General features: G+C 35.6%; 1 protein-coding gene across 1 annotated transcript in view; it reads right to left on the bottom strand.

Moving 5' to 3' along the window:
- Positions 1-12,345: 12,345 nt before the first annotated feature.
- The window catches only part of Toll-6 (Toll-like receptor 6), a 72,941-nt gene continuing 64,021 nt past the window's right edge, over positions 12,346-21,265 (bottom strand). The window contains exon 2 of the mRNA XM_081972491.1: positions 12,346-13,202. The gene's annotated coding sequence lies outside the window, so the exon portion shown is untranslated. The remainder of the gene's footprint in view (positions 13,203-21,265) is intronic.

The following is a 21,265-nucleotide window of genomic DNA, read 5'->3' as shown; positions in this document are numbered from 1 at the left end:
TCAAGAGAATGATGAAGAAAAGTCTACTAAATGCACATCAAAAGCAACAATTTAGGCAATGGAATTTGGACTCTTTCGAATGCGAAGTAGATGTGTTTCCTTGAGGAAATGCACTGCAAATTGTGTTTACAGCTCCATGGAGCCATATTAGTTAGTTCTGACGTGAAGAAACACTTTGATACTTACGTCACTTGTTGTGTTTACAGCTCCTTACGCTCCTTACGTCACTTAACGTCACAACTGTGAAGTTCAGCATAAGTTTAAAACGCCGAAACCATTTTTCCAAAATTCAGATTCAAAGTCGATTTTTCAGTCTTAAAGCACTAAAAGCAGTCCGAATTTCTTAGAAATGTTCCAATTCTTTTTGCACAGATGAATGTGGAAGTCAATTTAATAGTGAAGAAGCTTGAAATGACATTTTTATTATACTTAACAGAAAATACTACATTTTCAACTGTTTATAAAATACAGTAAATATGACATTTTCGGAACAGCGCACGGAAATTTTTTCCCGATCCCTCTTTCCGTGTGCTTAATAATAAACATAGATATCCATGATACTAGATATCCTATGGCAACCCGAAGAAAAAAAAGAAACGAGTAATGTGTCTATAGCAACGATTTATTTATTAATGACAAATTTTATTTTCTGTCAGTGAAAATTAAGTATTTATGTATTTATTACATTTTGCAAAAATGAATTCAGATTGTGAAGAAAATCGGGATATTCCCGAAAATATCTTACAACGAGCGGCAGAAGTGAGTGCAGATTTATTACCAGTGAAATCCAGGTTGAGATATGAACAAGAATATAACAGTTTTACCGAATGGCGGACTCAGAAACGAATCAAAATTGTGAGTGACGATATTCTTTTAGTATATTTTTCTGAAAAAGCCAACACTATGAAATCCTCCACTTTATGGAGTCGATTCTCTATGTTAAAGAGTTGTTTGGCAATAAAAGAAAATACTCACCATCAATATCCAAAAACGATTGCTTTTTTGAAACGACAAGCTGTAGGATATATACCAAAGAAATCCAAGATTCTTACAGCAGAACAGGTAACCAAATTTTTATGTGAAGCTTCAGATGGAGAATATCTACTAGCAAAAGTAATTTTAGTGTTTGGCACCTTCGGTGCATGCCGCAGAGATGATTTAATACGTTTGAGTTTAGATGATGTGGAAGATAATGGGCGTTTCCTTGTCGTGTTCTTACGAGATGGAAAAACTCACAGGTCAAGAAGTTTTACCATTACCAATGAAAATTGCAAATTCGATCCCTGTACAATTTACCGTAAATACGCAGATCTCCGCCCTAAACATATGGAGAGTAGAAGATTATTTGTTGCATACCGAAACCAAAGATGTTACGCTCAACATGTTGGGTGCCATTCTATCAGTGGTATTCCAAAACTTGTTGCAAAATACCTAAAACTAAAAAATCCCGAAGAATATACCGGACATGGGCTAAGGCGCTCTTCGGCAACCATGTTGGTGGAAAACGGCGGTGATTTGCTCACTTTGAAAAGACACGGGGGATGGCTTTCTTCCAATGTAGCAGAAGGATATATAGAAGAGTCCATACAAAGAAAAATTGAAGTATCACGGAAGTTGTGTAGCCCTTGTAACTTGGAAACTACAACATCTGTAACAGTCAATCAAGAGAACCAAAGCACACACGAACACTCCGCTTCAACATCTTTAGCAGAGTCTTTAGTTCAACAAAAAGAAATGCAAAAGGGATTGAGCTTCAACAATAATACGAATTGTACAATAAATATTACTATTAATAATAACGGTTCTGTCCAAAATTAATTTTCTTAGAATTACCTACTTGTATTTTTTTTTGTTAATTTGAGTTGTATGTACTTACATTTTTACTGTTTTAAAAATAAAAATAAATATTCCCGATTTTCTTAATAATTTTTTGCGATATTTTTTGTTTATGTTGATTTCAGGTACCTAAGTATAATAAAAAATATCGTTCATTACTCGTCCAGAAATGGATTTTCCGTTCTTGCATGACTTCCCGTCGAGAAGAAGAATTTGTCACGCGCGCACGGAAAAATCCTCATTTCTGTACTGGTAATGAAATATACTATTTAAAGCCTATGAAGAATGTGAAAAGTGTTTTTTAAGTCTGCTACGTCAAAAACCTGGTGAAGATAGTCTCGAAACTCGATTTTCCAAGCTGAAAGGAGTTTTAAAGCACTAAAAATAGTCCAGAGTTCTAAGAAAATTAAAAACAAAGTAGAAAAACTTGAAAAGTTAGTCTTAAAGTCAATTTTCATAAACCTAATGTCAATGTCCTGTATTTAGGACTAAAATATTGAAATTTGTCCTGAAATTATGAAAACCTACTTCAAATGCAAATTTTAAGCTTCTGATGTCACTTTTCATTAGTTTAGAATCACTTTTTTTCACATAAAGTTTAAATGTGTGAATTTGTGGTCAAAAATCCTAGAAAGGGTAGTTTTTTATGTCTACAAGTCAATTTTTAAATAGTTTTTCAATTTGTCTGAAAACTATGAAGATTGACTATAAAGACAGTTTTTAAGCCTATCAAGTAAATTTTCACCGTTTCAAAGTGAATTTTCCTCGTTTCTTAGTCAATTTTCAAGACTGAAATCTTTCAATTTGTCTGAAAACTGGTTACAAAGACAATTTTTAAGTTTTTTAAATCAATTCACCGTTTCCAAAACAATTTTTAAGTTGAGTTGGGTTGGTTTTGGGTCTTTGAGTAATAACTCAATTATTTCGTAAACAAAGTGTCAAATCAGAATTTTAAAAAAGATACTTTCTTTTTCAAATTGAACAAAAAAATTAAAAGAATCAGTCATTTTTAAATAATATCTAGTGACGTAGAAAATAAGGCGAAATAATGAAAATCATGTTCCTGCATTGACAAACGTGATTAACATCACAAGTATTAATTTCATAAGAGCTTGTTCCAAATTTGATAAAAACTGCTCCAATGGTCAGATTTTTTCCGATTTTTTTAACTAAATGTTGAAGTAATGTATTTTCTTTAGGAAGCATTTTTCAGGAAAATAACATAATGCATGTCAACTTATTTTTTTGATGTGCTATCGAATGGTGAACTATTGACTGGACCACCCTGTATAATTGTAAATGGTTTCCAGCTAATAAATTTAATTTGAAAATTGCTAAAGTTCAAAGTTAATAAAGCAACAAAACTGGCGAGCTTCAACCCTACTTCTGCTAATAAAAACAGACAAGGTTAGCTAAACAAACAACCGGAAACAAAGTCAGAACGTTTCAGATCTGGCAGGATGACGTGCCATCCGTCCAAACAATTTTAATGTGAATATTATCAAGTGGAAAAGTTATTTCCGTTGCGGTTCGTACCTTTTTTCCAGAATGACTAGCCCGAAACGTCAAACAAACGACGGGCATCTTGCCAGATTTTGGAGAGGGACGCGTTCAGCAGTTCTGTGGCTTTCGGAATCCCCAAACTTTATTGACGGCGCCAGTAGAAATTTACGTAGGTGGCTCCAACTTTGGCTAATTTATTGCTTTCGAGCTGTCAAAAAATACTCTAGCATTGTTTACCAGTCTGTATAAACGCGGTTTTAAGAGGCTCAATTCCCATATCGAATCCAGTCAAAGATCATCAGTATCACTAAGAGAACCGAATGACCCGAAACCGAAGCGTATCCCCGAAAGAAATTACGACCGTTTTTCTGTAAAAGCATTAGAATCTATTCAGTATCGAATACAAATTGCATTTTCTTCGACACCTTTTCTCTTGACCCATTCATTGAGCACAATAAGCACCATGAGGACCTATTGATCTTTTTGAAAACACCTTTTAAACGTTCCTCGGTGTCATTCTGCAATTTGTGAGGCTTTTTGTCCCTTAGCCGCTTCACGCTGAGAGGGCATCTTAAAAACTAATTTTATTTAGTTTATGTCTTAAGGGAATGACGTTGGATATTGTGGACAATGGCGTGCTTCAAAAAAAGAATTATTTCTAGGAAGACGGCCGTTTCGACGTCTTGCAGCTGTTCAGGTAAGATTTATAGCTGAAATTTGGTGCAGATTGTCGGATATGCATGTACTTACCTGTAGAAAGCTATCACGGAGGAATTTTGCTTTCAATCAAAAAAGCGGTTCATTTTAACCGGCTTATACGAGCCAATATTATCGAACATAAAGGCAAAACATAATAGAATTCAACGGTAACGGTGCGGCCATTGATAAAACCAACAAGCCGACGATTAAATATTCAATAGGTGCGATTATTATTCCATCAGTAACACCATTGTTACAAGTTTATTGACGGTAATTGCACATTTTAATAAGACATCAAACGGGTTCGACGCTTTGTTGCAGGAAATGGTCGGATATGACTGTAAACGCAGTTGGTTAGCTGGTTTTACGTTTCGCTTACATTTCAACTGAAATTTAATTTTATATTGATTTTAGAACCTACATTTCGACTTTTCTTAAAATTATTAGAGTAGTAACAGTTAAATGAGTTTCGTTGATATTGTTGGTTAAGTTTCACCCATCAAAAGAAAACCTTCACTTCTATTTGGGCTCTATTGAAACAATACTGGGTTCTGTATTCCAAATTTGGCACTACACATTAATACAGGATGGGACGAGATAGGAAACATTGCGCTCAGAAAACTTCCGAGACTGATATAGGTGCCCTGTTGAATATTGTTAACGCAATAATTCAACTGCGGCACTTTACTGCTGACTGGAAGAGAGCTGATGTTATCCTGTTCCCGAAGCCACAAAAGGATCCGCTGTTCCCCCAGAATTAACGGCCCATCAGCCTCCTGCCATCTTTGGGAAAAGTGGCAGAAGTTATCATCGTCAGGAGGCTAAAGGAGCAAGAAGAAGACCTGCATGTCATCGCCGACGAGCATTATGGATTCCGGAGGACACTATCAACTCCAAATCCTGAGGATGACCGAGTGGTTCAACAGGAAAGAAGCGACAGGAGCCGTGCTGCTAGACGTCCCCAAGGCCTTCGACAGGGTTTGGCACAGAGGACTTCTAGTCAAGATGCTGGATTCCGGCTTTTCAGTCGGCCTGGTAAAACTAATTAGATCTTTTCTTTTAGCTCGTCGCTTCCGAGTCAAAATCGACAGCGTCTACTCAAGTTATAGGGAAATGGAAGCAGGAGTGCCGCAAGGTGCAGTACTGTCGCCATTTCTCTATAACATTTATGTTTCAGATCCGCCTAGAACTCAGCGAACCAGCTTAGCACTCTATGCGGATGACACATGGCCCGGAGCAGGAGCGGCCGACTTCTGACCTGATACCTGCAAGAGGAGACCACAGCATTGGAGAAATGGTGCAACAAATGGAAGATCGACCTAAACGCGGAGAAAATGCAAGCCATAGTCTTCAAAAGAAGCAGCGAAAATCAGTTACTGTGAGAAGCAGTGAACTACGACCCGGAGCTAGAAGCACCCCACAACCGACCCCGATACCAGTTATTCAGGACCAACCAGCCAAGAAGAGGACCAGAATTCCCCCCAGACCTTCCCCCCGGGTGGCGAGAATTTTATTCTCAAAATCTGCGTTGAACCTTTCCGCAGTTATCCTGGTGCTAACTGGGCTCTGATTGCACACCTGGCACTTTTCCCCGCTTTGCCTACGCAAAAGGGGGAAAACCATCCACCACTCACCAGACCCTAACTCCCCAAAACTTTAGGACGTAAAAACAGACGGACGAAAGCCGGCTGTTTGGACAACGTATAGTTTACCAGGACCACCAGAGATGGACGAGCTGGCGAAGAAAGAAGAAATGGAAGACAAGAAGAGCGCTAGAAGAGCCCCTCCGTCAGCGGGGGCATCCTTTTCCCAGGACAAGGGATGCCGATGCAACTCTGGGAACTTCCCGAAAGGGAAAATTCCTGAACTGGTAGCGACTTTCTCTTCCAGACCTATCCTTTTGATCTAAAGCGATGGGAGGTTAAAAAGCAGTATTTTTGCTTAACCCATCTATCTGAGTCCGCATTCCCAGCCAAAGAACATTGGCGGCATACACATTAATAACCGTATTCGATATCACTGTATTTTTAAACGAGTTTGTCGGTTGTTTATTAACGCTGTAATAATAATGGCTATTTTTACAGTTAAATGTTCCACGTGTGCTGATTGTAGCTTCGTTAAAAAACAATACACTGCACAACACGTCGGTTAAATGGGCATCTACAGGCTACCATACATTTAGCTTTTTTTACCTTCTTTATACAGTGTGGTTCATTAGCAACGTACCAGAGACGTTTTTAGTAACCTTGTTGATTTAGAAAAACCCTCGGACACGTCAAATTTGGTTTTGAGGAGGACATCTTTTGTGAAAGTTTCTTACACAGTGTTTCAAATAAAAGTTATGATATCAAGGATTAGTCTTTCCAATGTGTTTTTTCATATTTTATAGGGTTGCTCTTGAAATTCTAAGCAATCCTACTATCAAAGTTATCTAGTACCATTTTTGATTTGTTTTGATGTCTTACAATTTTGATCCACTTTGAGACCATATAAGTAGGTTGTTGGTAAAGTATACAAGGTGTCCCACGACGAATGACATTGATCAATATAACAAAAACTACCAATAAGTAGGTTTTGAAAATTTGGTAGTATAGTCAGCATGCTCAATCCGACTAAAGTAGTTTTAATATTATTTAATTTTACCGTAAGGTACCAACTTGCTTGTTTTAAATGGTCTATTGATTAATCTATCTGCAACTGTTTTCAACATATTAACATTTGAAAAACTGCATTTTCAGATTATAGAGCTTTATGGCTCCTAAATAAACGAGAGCCAAACGGTTTGTATGTCTCTAACTTATTATTATTAAACTTATCTAACAATGAAATAAAATAAATAAGAAACAAAACTTTTCTTTTATTCTAATTTGTTTAAAAAACTTTAAAAACATGTTTTCTTAAATACTAAAGTTCACAAGTAACTTAAATACCTATCCTAGAAACTAAAAAATATAAAATTTTTACTTCTTTGAAACACGAAATCTCTAAATGTTCATTTAAATGTTCAATTGTTCTATCTAAACTATATCTAAACTTGGACACCACTGCCAGATCCATATTATTAGAGTTTGAACAACTTCTCCATTTAAAACGAAAGGAAAGATATATCTTTCAACTTCTGGAATCTTTCGTATTTTGATAAAACATCGTTTAGTTTTGTTTGTAGTATTTTTCCAATTGATTCAGGATTTCATGCCTCACTGCTTGATTAAACCAATCATTTTTGGAACCAACTCAACTAATGGCATTTGTGGTTTCTCTAAACATCTTATGGTTTAACCTACAATTTTCAAATGACTTTTAATAAAACCAAGATTATATTTTGTCAGTTTCCTATTTTCTATAACGGCTTGAGAATCATTTATGGATTACGGATTTACAAAAAGCAAAATGCTTAGTTGCTATTTTGCGTGCTGTTCTCTAGAAGAGTTACCTTATTTTTTCTGAGTCGCCAAAACTTGATGTCAAAAATGATATAAAGTCAATAACTTTTCAACACCTGCTCCATTTACACCGTCGTAGGATATCAAGCTGAGTTTATGTTGAGTGTGTATTAGACTGTACATTTTTCCATCTCTATTGATACAGTCTGAACTACTCTTAACTTAAACTTGGTTTAAAGCTTAGTTATTTTGAATATTTTGAAAAGATTCTTAGAGATACACATTTTTACATTGATTACAAAATTGATTCTTATAGTGCCCAATACACAATTTGCCTTGAAAACTACCTGGCAGGAGTGGAATTATGTTCTTGTCAATTTACCTGTCTTCAATTAGTTAATATTAACTGAAAGAGTTAATGGTTTGGAATTGACTATAAAATTAACACTTTGTAAATGATAAAACTCCAGGATAGCATATGTATCAAAAAAATATACAGGGTAGTCCAATTTTAAGTGTCACATGCATTATGTCATTTTCCTGAAAAACGCTTTCGTAGGAAAATACATTCTTCCAAATTTCAGTTTAAAAAAATGCCAACCAGGAAATGAGAAAGGTAGCAAACCATGGATCAGTGAGGCGAATGGCAAGTTATTTATTACAGAGAAAACAACTAAAAAAATGCCTTCTCCTTAAAACGGCTTATGCCGTAAAGATAAAGAAACGTACATATCCAACATATGTCAAGACATAGAATCACACTCGCACCGAAATGAAATCAATTAAACGTTTGGCAGAAATACTGAACAGAACTGTCCAAAGAACAGCAAACCATAGATGGAGACGATAGAATTTTCAATATAAATGAAATAACGCACGAACCTGACACCTGACATCATGTACGTATGGGTAGAAGAAGCAATAACACATCCGAAAAGAGAAAAATCACTATCAGACTGTGAAAATAAAATGGGAGAACTATTACTTGTTAACTGGAATATGCTGTGGAGAGTTCCTGAACATCTAATTGCACTCATAAGAAACCTTTATGACAACAGTATATGGCCAAGATCAGAATAGACACCAGCACTCGCTCCCATTCAAAACCTGCAGGGGCATTAATCAGTGATGCATCCTCTCCCCAGATCTCTTTAACATCTAAGTACAATACATAAGAAGGAAGGCATTGAATGATTGGCATAAAGGAATCTCAATTGCGGGTAAAACAATTATTACAAAAATCTGAGATACGCAGATGATATGACACTAATAGCTGCGTCAGAGAAGGAAATGTTGGATTTCCTAAACGAAGCGGAGAGAGCAATAACTGTGGCCTTATGATAAACGCGGAGAAAACCAAAATCGTGATAGTTGATCTTGAGAATCTTGACTTGGGAATTAGATTTGTCAAATGCTATGTCTGGACAGTGTTGCTTTATGGCATGGAGGGATGGACACTGAAGGTGAGCACTATAAACAAGCTGGAAGCATTCGAGATGTAGGTCTATAGGCATGTACTGAGGATTCCATGGACTGCAAGAAGAACCAACGATGAGGTCTTGAGAATAATCAATAAAGACCGCGAACTTTTAGACACCATTAAACATCGAAAAACCGCATACTTGGGCCACGTAATACGCAACGAAAGGTACCAATTCCTGCAATTGGTGATTGAGGAAAATAGAAAAATCGGCAGGAAAAAGATGTCATGGCTCCGCAACGTTAGGCAGTGGACAGGACTGAGGACAATGCAATAACTAATGCATATCATAGGTAATGAAGAGTGGACAAATGTAATCGCAAACATCCATTAATATACACGCAGCAGAAGAAGAAGAAGATAGTTGATCGTTCCATTACTCTGCAAATGTTAGAGGCTCTACAAAGATTTCAAATCGTTGACCATCCGTACCTGGGCTCATAAACATATTAGCAACACGGGTTCAAGTGAAAGTGACATCCGAAGGTGTATAGGACTAGCTAAAAGTGCAATGAGTCGACTAGTCAAGATTTGGAAGAACAGATCTTCTACGAATTACAGTAAATACAACTAGTTCAATCGTTGATTTTTCCATCTTTCGATATGGAGCTGAAACGTGGACAATTAAAGCCTTCGAGATGTGGTGCTAAACACGCATGCTTAACAACCGGGATAGACTTTCTTCTACCTGCCTGGCGAACATATTGAGATGGTTTGGACACATCGAACGAAGAGATGAAAACAACCTGGAGAGACTGATTGTTTCTGTAAATATAGCTCGGGATCGAAGTCGTTGGAGAGAATTAACGTCACAAGTTGTCAGTGATCACGATTCTCAGTAATGAGAAAACGACGATAAAGAGAAGAAAGATATTTTTACTTTAAATTACCTGTCAAAGTAATAATTTTGTATAAATTCAATAACAAAATATTGTATATATCCGTCCCGTATATCCGTCAATATCTTTCGTTGTGGGAGACCCTGTATGAAAGCTGTTGTTACATGCAGAAAACAAGAGACTTATGTCCTTCGGGTTTTAGCCTCTATACATAGCGTAAAAATACCTAAAAATATTGGTTCAAATCTTCAGTCAATGAGCGATTTAGAAGAAAAATCAATGTTGATAAAATAATTGAAAATTAAGTTGCCCCCAGTTAGAAGAAACATAAGAGTAATTGTTTTGTGTTTATGCATACTGATGATATTTGTACAAAGAGGGCTCTAACGGTCCTGCCTTTACGTTTTTTTGCATGTTTTTGACCCATTTCATACACTAACAGTTCAATTATAGCTTTCCAAAGAACTGCCCATAAATTAAGTAATTTTCCAGGTTTAGCACTGAATTGTATAAACATTCCTTGACATCGATCCGTACAACATCACTGCAAATTTACGAGAAAATCCGGATTCCAGAAAAATAAACACTGGTTTCCAGCTTTGTTTAGCTTCAACGTTCGCAAAAACATATTCGCTATTCTAGGCTACATTTAATCAACAAAACAAACACAACTCTCCAGGAAAAGACCAGTGATTTCCAATCGGAAGTAAAACACTTTTAAAACTATAAATAATTGTATTCGTTTTAAATTTAAATACTAAACGTGAAGCATCAAATATACAACATAACGTCCAGCAGGGCTTTCAGATTCGATGAAAATATATAATTTGAATCGTTTATATGCATTCTATGTACACTTTACATACACACGCTTATAATACACAAAATTACGGACCGAATGTGTTCCTGATTAATAATTATTACAAGCAAATAATCGTCGCTTTAATTATCACTGATTTATGTGGGTGTGTGTTTAGTCTGTGTTGATTTTCAATTACTATTACATTTTGAATTTTTTTGCGTTATCAATTTCTAGTTTATTTCTATAATACATTTAAGAAAAATGTGGAATGTTTTCTGTGTATTAAATTTAATAATTTAAATATTCTAATATACAGGGTGAATCATGATGAAATGTCGGTATACATTATGAACAAACCGTAAGGAATATATTCCAAAAACTCAGCTGGTAGACATAATAATAACTTTTTTTAAGGGTCTACCTGTATATTGCGTTTTTTTTTGGATTCTACTTCAAATTTTAAATTTATTTCATTTATGCCATTTGTATCCCTTTTGAATTTTTTAATAATCAACTTGAATTGAATTGTGTACAAAATAATAATTTCAGCTGTGGTCACTGAAATGTCACTACTTTGGCAAATTATTCCAGAAAACTTCAGATTTCTACCTCACTTGGCTGAGACAGGGTTTATGTAGATGCAGAATTTAAATTACGTTTAAGAATTTAGAAGACCTTATTCTAGGTCTACAACCAAAATTCCATGTCTACATAATTTTAGTATTAATCATCCTGAGGAAATATCAAAATATTCCATATTTTAGAAGACACCAACAAATTATACTTTTTTGAGTAGTTGTAAGTATGATTATCTGTCTACCAGTTTAATTCTAGAACTAGAATGGAATAATCCTTTAAAATTTCAATGCTGGAGCACCGTTTAAAGCTGTTCTTCAATTTGTTTGTTGATTCAATGAGTTTTTCATTGATTTAAGCTGAAAGACATGATACAGGGTTTGTCAAAAAATCGAAGTCAAAAGTCAAAGTCAACTTAGGCATCCTCAGACAGTACGATGTTAAAAAGACATATACACTGCACGGATACAAACAACAGGACTGTTGAAAAAATCGGTGAAAAATTGAAATTTTAAAATATGTCATTCCCTATCCACAATGATGCAAAAGGGAAATTTTTGATCTACCAGGAAGGGCGATATTTGCAAAATAGATTTGGATTGGACAAAGTGCCTTAACGACCACTAATAGAACACCCTGTAACCTGTCAAAATACTGATAGATGCGTCAAAAGTACTAATTTTAGGTATTGGCGTTTGAAGTTAAGATTGCAGCGCCATTTGAACTAAAATCGGGCAACTAACCTAACATTATAAATAATGTGACTGTGTCCCAAATTGGTTCTACATGTATTGGGATCTCTGTAACCGTAAGAGCTACAGAGTCGGTGAAATGGGGATAGTTTTAGAGAATTTTATGTGAAACTTATTTCCGGTTTCCAAATTAAATTATCTTTCTCCGTATTCCGGAAAATTGGGAAAACGTCAGAGGCTGCATTTTAAACACCCTTTAACAAAACCAAAGAGAATTTTTAAACTAAGACATTATTAAGGCACTTTTTTTCTCTCTTAAAGGCGGCTATAAGAATTTTCAAAGTTATCATCCATATCTCGGAAACCAATGACGAAAGATTTTTTCTAATTACGTCATCGTGTTCTACGTGAAAAAGTGCCTTAATAATGTCTTAGTTTCAAAACTCTCTTTGGCTTTGTTAAAAAGTGTTTAAAATGCAGCCTCTGACGTTTTCCCAATTTTCCGGAAAACGGAGAAAGATAATTTAATTTGGAAACCGGAAATAAGTTTCACATAAAATTCTCTAAAACTTTCCCCATTTAACCGACTCTGTAGCTCTTACCGTTTTCGAGATCCCAATACATGTAGAAGCAATTTGGGAAACACTGTATTTATGAAGCCAGTGTTCAATTCCTAACCAAAATCAACGTAAACAAACGGAGAAATGGCTGCTTGAATGTCCGAAAAGTGTTTCAAAACTGATCACCAGATGGAGTAGGTATGTCTTTATCTTGAAATGCCAATAGAGATTTTTTGAAAGTTTTTGAAAACCTACCAAAATGTGAATATTTTGGTGGTATTTTCCTGAAATGATCCAAAATCTTTAATAGTTTAACTATGTAGAGGGGTGAAATTTGAAAAAAACTGTTGTCCAAAATGTTTATCGTGATCCACCCTGTATTTATCAACATCGTAAGCTCATAAAAGTGAGAAATGTTAAAAATACAGCCTACTGTGATAGTTGTGTGCAACATCTGGTGACATCTGTACTCAACTCTATGAGTTAGAAAGTACAGATGGCGTTCCAAAATCTAGGAACAGCACCATTAATGCCGCATCATTCGGTAAACACCGATCTGATTGGTTGAAAATGGTGAGGTAAATAATACTGTGTTATGTACACCACCTAAAACTATACATCAGTCCTTTCATTCGTTTAAATAACAACATTTTACTATTATTATTTAACAGTGATTAGACTTATTCACAAAAATATCACAATGTTGCCACGTCTCCCAAACAAAAACTATTTAACAAAACTGGAATACTAGTAAACCAATGTGGGTCTGATTTCCGTTCTTCTTGGATTCGTGTTGCTCCGATGAATCCTCCGATTACTACTTCTGGGCATACTGAAACAAAGAAAAGCAACTGTTAAATTTTCTTTAGGAGTTGGTTACGTGTTTAAAATTTAATAAACAACCGAGAAACAGGGCAAGATTTGCTTTCTCGGATTAATCGAAAAAGCTCCCGTTTTGTCCCCGAAAACTCGAGTTTGAATGTTTACCCCAGAATTTATAAACTTCCCGGGGGTCATTTATCAAACTTAGCGTCGCCCATTCTATGCGTTTTTTCGGTTTTACCTACTTTTGCGGTCGGATCTTTTCCGGTTTAAGGTCGGGTTTGTCGCGTTTTATTCCCCCGTTTTAATCGTATTTTCCTTTCGTCGTTCAACACTGTCATTACATTTTTTTAAGGCCGCCCAAAGTGTTTTGGGGGTTGTAAGGAAGAAGGGCTGACAGTTTTTTATGATCTAAGCGAAAGATTTGTGTTTTAATTCGACCAAGATTTTTAAGAAACTGACATTTCAAACAACAACAACAGTCGGATAAATACAGTAATGAAGGTATACTTTACAAGAGCAATATGATATTCCTATCGCACGAAAGGGGAAATTCTTTAGAAATAAGTCAATATTTTTAAAAGCTCGTTTTCCTTTATTTTTTTATACATACAGGGTGATTCATATTAGTTGTAGGATAATTCAATGGTGAAAAGTACATAAAAAATAAACTCCAGTGTCGTATAAATTGTAGTCGAAAAGTGCCCCCTAACGGAGATAAGGCACCTTAAAGGTGAGTCATTAAAACAATTTTTTTATTTTTAATTCCTAAACGAAAAAAGTTACTCAAATCAAATTTGGCTTGCATATTCATTTTGAAGTGGCCATTTTTTGAGCAACTAAATGAGGAAATAGGAAAAATAGGAACATCAAGAGAGATAATACTGGAGACCTGAACAGTAGAACAGGAAAAAAGGAAAACGATCAAGTCGGAGGAAAATCAGTTGAAAATACTAAACGGCCAGTTTTAACACCGAGAAATACATAAATACACATGACAAAGAACCGCAGAAGTGTTATTGATTAAATAATAACAAGACAAGAATCTCGATTAAAATTCCTTGACGTAAGGGCATCATGGGAAAGTGACCACTACTTAGTGAAAGGAAGGATAACGGCAACGACTAAACCAAAAGAAAACATGGGCAATATCCACCGAGAAGAAGAAACAACAAAAGAGGAAACACCACAAAAAATTAACACAAATAACTTGGAAAATTAAAGTACACAAATATCATATAACACCCGACTGGACCAGGAAAGATACAGCAGATTCACTAGCATAGGTGAAGAATACAAATATATTAAGACATAGAAGAAACAGAAATTGAAGAAAAAGGAAAAAAATACCACAAATATTTAAGCTCAAAAAAACATAGACGACAAACTGAGATACAAAGAAGCACAAGCGAGAGTACTAAGAAGGATAAGCGAAAAGCAGAATGGTCAATGGGAAAGGACATGCTCAAGGCTCAATACATACATAGAAGGTAGGAAAATCACGGAAAGCTGGAGACTCCTGAGAAACGTGAGAACAGAACGGACATAGGAAGTAATCTCACCAATATTCCCCCAAGAATGGAATCAGTACTTTGAAAGAACGCTTACTGAAGATAGCCCACAATTTAAAGATGACACAAATAAAAACCCAAACATAGTCATGCACGGATCCCCGATAATAACGGTAACAGAGGTTAGGAAGTATGTAAAACATAGCAGAGCCCCAGGACCGGGAAATATCCCTGGATAACTTATAAAATACGGAAGTGACAAGCTGTATCATGCATTGAGAAATTTGTTTCAAAAATGCCTTAACACATCATAAGTGCCCGAGGAATGGAAAATATTACACTTATTGTCAACCATCCACAAAAAAGGAGACAAGAACTAGAGTTAAAACAAGCTATGGTCTAACATCAAGATTTACGGTTACCAAGGGGCTCAAACAAGGTTGCTGCATGTCTCCAACACTATTTAAAATTTATCTAGGAAACGCACTTAAGAACTGGAAGCGGAAATGCAACAATATGGAAATATTAGTGGACGATGATTATACAGTTCACACCCTATCGGTCGCAGATGATCAAGCTGTTGTCGCACAAGATATAGATGACATAGAATACGTAACCCGCAAACTAATGGAGGAATATAACAAGTGGGGTTTAGAAGTCAACATCGACAAGAGTGAATATATGTGCATTGGATGGCGACAACAAGATCTGCGGCTGGCAACGGGACATACTATTAAAGATTGCAGTGACAAATACCTGGGAGGAACAATTGTTCGAACAACGAAGAGCAATTTCCATGCTAAATAATATACCTTGGAATAAAAATTCACACGCAAATAACAAAAATCTAATATACAACTCAATAGTGAAAAGCATAATAACATACAGCTCTGAAATATGGCCACTAAAAGAAAAAATACTCAGATCTATAAAAATGGACTACTGGAGGCGGCCTGAAAATCCAGAAGAGATAGAATACCAAACGACACAATAAGACATAGCATGGACATAAGACACGACATTATCGATAACATTAGAACCCAGCAGCTGATATGGTATGGACAGGTATAGAGAAGGGCACAACACCGAATCCCAAAAAAAATCATAGAACCCTAAAGGAAGAAGGAAAAGAGGAAGACCACGCAAGAGCTGGAGAGAGGGAATTGATAGTGAAGTTGTTGTGATTTTACATGTTGTTTTTATGATTAGTCAATGCAACAGTCAATGCAGGAACAAAAAAAAAACCTCACCATTTTGAACCAATCAGATCGGTGTTTACCGAATGATGCTGCATTAATGGTGCTGTTCCTAGATTTGGAAACGCCATCTGTACTTTCTAACTCATAGAGTTGAGTACAGATGTCACCAGATGTTGCACAACAACTATCATTTCTGGCATCCAGTTGACTATATTGGAATGAAGGTTTTGTTCTTTGGTTATCAAGCCCTATAGCCTCTCTGATGAGCCGTAATACGGCGAAACCGGTCAGAGGATTGGGATTGATAAACAAAAAACAAAACCTCACCATTTTCAACCAATCAGATCGGTGTTTACCGAAGGATGCGGCATTAATGGTGCTGTTCCTAGATTTGGAAACGCCATCTGTACTTTCTAACTCATAGAGTTGAGTAAAGATGTCACCAGATGTCGCACAACAATTAACAGTGTTAATGTTTCCAACATGTCTTTGTTAAATACATTTAAATCATAGAAGAAAAACAACTGAAAGTGACATTAAAAATGGCTGTGACACGATCCGGTTTAATTCCTATATCGTGCACCCCCGTATTTATGCTGGTGTCACGGGGAATGATAGGGACGTGTACGTGCATGCATTGTTTCAAAAAATTAAATTACGTTTTTGACGTTTCATGGGGGTTTAAGGGGAAGGGGAGTCGTGTATGTATATATTCGCAAACGGTGACAAATCGTCGCTCATTGTATCTGACTAAATATTCCCGGCGGGAACGTGGCGCAATTTAATTATCGCCCAGTCTGCTAAACGCGTTTTTACAGTTGCAGTGCGACTAGTTTTTTACACGTTTTGATTAAGGGTAACGCCACCCCCTTTGTTTCGATACCAGGGGGAAAATAACTGCAGCATCCAAACCCCAAGAGACAGAAAGTCTTAACGACATCATCCCTTTAAATCATCGGATCTTCCCTCGTAAAAACTGACAGTGGCGATAAGAAGTAACGATAATAATCCCCTCCGGTGGCGTTATTTTTCGGGCACGCCACTGCATCGGGACTTAATCCTGAAGTGAATAAACGGATATTCTGACTGGCAAAATATAATGTTGCTTTGCCCAGAAAGCCCTCGTTGATGTTGCCATTTAAATAATTAAATGAAATTCTCGTACAAAAGTCCTTTTCTTCGCAATTTTTGCTGATGGCAGTCTAAAAAGTCTTGGGGGAGTTTTAAAGACGTTCTAGGAATAAGCGCTTTATTCAATTTTCTTTTATACGGGCTTTTAAGGGAAAATTTAAATCCAAACTAGTTAAAACTATTTTCGGAGCATGAAATTCAAACACGAGTCAGCCAGAATAGGCTTTTTATTTTATTTTTATCATATAAACTTTGTTGATTCATTGAAAGTATTGAGTTAGATATAACTTTGATACTTGTGATAGTAATGAGCAATGAAATTGTTTAAGAAGTATTCAACTATAAATACACTAACGTTAATATATAAAAAAATAAATTAATGATAATGACGAGAAATAAATTGCCTAGAATAGAGCAAAAAAATTGCTGGCATATAAAAGTAAGGGAAGAACTGTAAACACTTCACATTTTATAGTACGTCCAAGATACGAAAGCCCTGATTTAGACGTCCAGGAATCTGTTCATTTTCGTCACACGTAGATAATGTAATTAATGAAAAAATGTCGCGAATGTACTAAATGTAATTAATTACGTCCTCTGCATAATTTTGAGGTTATAGTCCTACAATATCCTGAACTAACACAGTAGAGCCAGGCATCTATAGTCTAACTGGCGAACCTACGGAGTAATAAAAGCGAAAATTAGGAGGGGTTGACCCGCCCCGTTCATTAGTATTGGTCTATATCCCGTCCGTTTTACAATATAATATCTTCTTTTCTCTCTAATATAAGGACTTCTCGGGTCTCATGTCTCGATTCACTATTACGTACCTGTTTTACAGTGTAATGCGGGTCGACCAAAGTTGCCGCCCATCGAATTTTATTACTCCGTAGGTTCATCGGATAGACTATAGTATTTAATTTTTGGCCTATTGGCACTAAGTTTTGTTTTTGTTAAGTTTGCACACGAACATAAACCGAAAAATAAATTTTGCAATTTGGACATTTAGTCCATGAATTTAGACAGATGTTTGTCAACAGTAAAATTTCAGCCTATTTTTTCCTTAGGTTTTTTGTCTTTCTCTCGCGCATCCGATTATCAATGTTCCTCTGTCAGTTACATGTTTTAACACATCTTCATTTTGTGTCCTCCCCGATTTCCAGACTTAAATATGTATAATCTAAATGTACAGGATGATTGTTTATATTTTACTCAATTGCTAACTAAGTTAATTTTGATCGGACAGACAATCGCCTGAATCTGATGTAAAAATTGACATTTGTCAATCACTTGTCAAATTCTTGACACATATTTTCAGTATTTTAAATGAAACTCCTTGAATTTTATTTGCTCAATCAAAAAATCTCTTTTTCCTAATATCAAATATGTATGTTTTATTGAGATTACTTTTTGAAAAATACGTTAACTTTCAATGAACTTTTATGCGTCGATGAATAGCCCGATTTATTAACTATCTATGAAGGTATAAAAGTTTTAGAGAAGTGTGTCTAATCAGCAATAGTTCTTCAAAGTTAAAACGTCAAAAGTGTAAGCTTGGAAAACTTGCTTGAATTTGACGCCCCCTATCGGCTAGACCTTACCACCAACAAAAAACTTTTATATATCAATGGAAAGCCTGTTTCATTAGCTATCCAGTGGCGTATAAAAGTTGTAGTCAAGTGTAGGAAATAAGTAAGTTATTCAAAATTGAAACAAAGAGTGCCAACTTCAGCTGGAGAACTCGCTTCACTATCCCGGTTTCCTATATTTGGCCTTCTAGCGGCCAAATGATAAAATTAACTTTTATACGTCGATGGAAAGCCCGTTTTATTGGCTATCCATAGACAAAAAGTCATAACAAGTAAATCAAATAAACGAGTTATTCAAGGTCAAAGCAACCGGTGTCATAATTCCTGGTAAGGATCACAATTTCAAAGAAATGGAGTTTCTGGTGTCCAAAATATGTTTTGCGGAATATCTCCTGTTCTGGTGGAGATATGGAAAAAGTCCCTTAAAAAGGTCAAAAAAACTGAATCTCAGCTTTAAAACGACACATTTCCACTAAAATTACATACAAGGTGACCAAACTTTAACAACCAAAAATGATTTCCTGGTTTCTAAAATGGATTTTGTGGAATATCTCTTAAACTAGTAGAGATATGGAAAAAGTTAGAAAGGTTAAACTTGCGTAAAAATCTCTATAGATTCCGAGATTTGAATGGTAAGGAAGTTTTATTTTTGGTTGAAATTTGAAAACTATAATACTTTCGCAATCATATGACTCATTCTTTCCATTCCAATTGATAAAAACTAATTCTTAACAAAACAAATAAAGCCTCAAACTATGAAAAAGTTATTTACATTACTAGTGTGGTATGAGCAATTCTATAATCACGAGTGAGAAGTATTGTCACGATGATGTCGAAAACCGAGTTGTGATAATCACACGAGTCCATTAATTTGCAATACCATACGGGTGATGAACAATATTTTATCTACGATCTACACAGAAATTAGTCATTTTTTAACTTTGAGTTACGTAAAGAGAAATTTTACAGCCACTAGTGCGATAATAGTATATTACGTAACTAGTGCTGTAAGAAGTAATTCCATGAGTGTGTAAAATGCCTTAGAGCACGTGTGACGTACTATACTTTACCTACGACCAAATGGAAAGTCCTGTTTTCGCAATTCATATAATTCAGAGAAACTTTTCATTAAAAAGGTATATTTTTAACGTATTGACATCATATTTGTACTAATCATAGGTATTATGCCACTAATGAAAAAAATAATAACGTAATAAAAAAAATTCACAAATCATGTTACTTAAATAATTATTAATGTTGTTCTTAAAATAATTATTTATGGTGACATTACAGTTATTAAGAAGAAAGGGAAAACTTTCAGTAATATTACTTGATGTGTTTGCTATTGCAGATAATATTCTAGACGAAGTAGTTACTTAAAACTGTATGAACAATGCATTACGCGATGACCTCCATCTAATATACTCTGATAAAGGAAGAAATGTAAACAAAATCAATTTTACCCAGCATTAGAGCGATAGTTTGTGGCCGATCTTAAAACTTTGCGCTTTTTTTACAGCTGTGCGTTTTTTTTATAACTGTGCGTAAAGAGGTTCATTATGTAACGGAAAACTATGCGTATTAGCTATTTACACTGAGGTCGTAGGTAAAATCAATTATTACTGCACTATAGTGTGATAAAATCGCAAAATGAGGTATGTAATGATTCATTATCATGCTAGATAAATAAATAAATAAATGAAGGTAGATAAATAAATGAAAAACACTACTCAATTTTATCCTGAAGACTGACGATAATAGTCATTCGTTGTGCGAAATTTTGAGGCAAAATTTTCTGAATCTAACAACATGTTCAAAACGTACCGGACCTCGTGTTCTTTGTAATAAGCCGTATGTCATGACGCAGCTACAGCCCCCATTAATTACGGTATAGTATTACAGAGGGCGGTTTTCAGTCCTAAAAAAGAAAACTTATTATTTTTTGCCAATCTACCTGGTTTGTTGCCATCCCACGACCATCTGCCTCATTTCATTAATAACAATCTCCAGGTGCTTTCGCCTCTTCGACTCATCTATACCACACCACCACGAGCCAATTTTCTTTAATTAATTCTTCGGTTTTGCGGTCTGTTCCGTTCATTTTTAGGGAGTAGAAAAACCGCAATGCGTTTCCAATTGTTTCTATGAAAATACGGAGCGCAAATCCGGCCCTTTTGTCCGAAAACTCTGTTTGATAAAGCTCCGTTCATTTTTTTTTATTATATTTTTGTGAGCTCCCGTCTCTTTTACATGATTGATGAAACGATGACTCGTAGATGTTATAACGCGTTATTAATGTATCAGAGAAGGACAGAGTTAATCTTTAAATCCCGTTTTAAAATTTATTGCCGGCGCAACGGGACGTGATAGAGGCGTTTATTTTTCATTCGATCGGTTTATGATGCCGGTTTGTTTTTTAACGATTTAGTGCCACCAGTGACGCTATTTTTAACCCATTCAAATCTCCAAAATGTAGTAGCTGCTCTGCGAATTTCCTTTTTGGCCGTTCGAACATTACTTTCCACTCGGAAACATATTTTTTTCCCTCTCGCGAAAATTAAAACAAATGCCAGTCTCAGTGAAAGGAAATGAGCGATATTTTATCAAGTCCCCTACACCGAAAAAATAAAAAGCGTACAGCCA

Source organism: Ips typographus, linkage group LG1, assembly GCF_016097725.1.
Source record: "Ips typographus isolate SLU linkage group LG1, UJ_Ityp_2.0, whole genome shotgun sequence".
Classification (NCBI taxonomy): Eukaryota; Metazoa; Arthropoda; class Insecta; order Coleoptera; family Curculionidae; genus Ips; species Ips typographus.
Note: the sequence above shows the minus strand (reverse complement) of the source record. Positions and strands in the feature narration are given on the sequence as shown.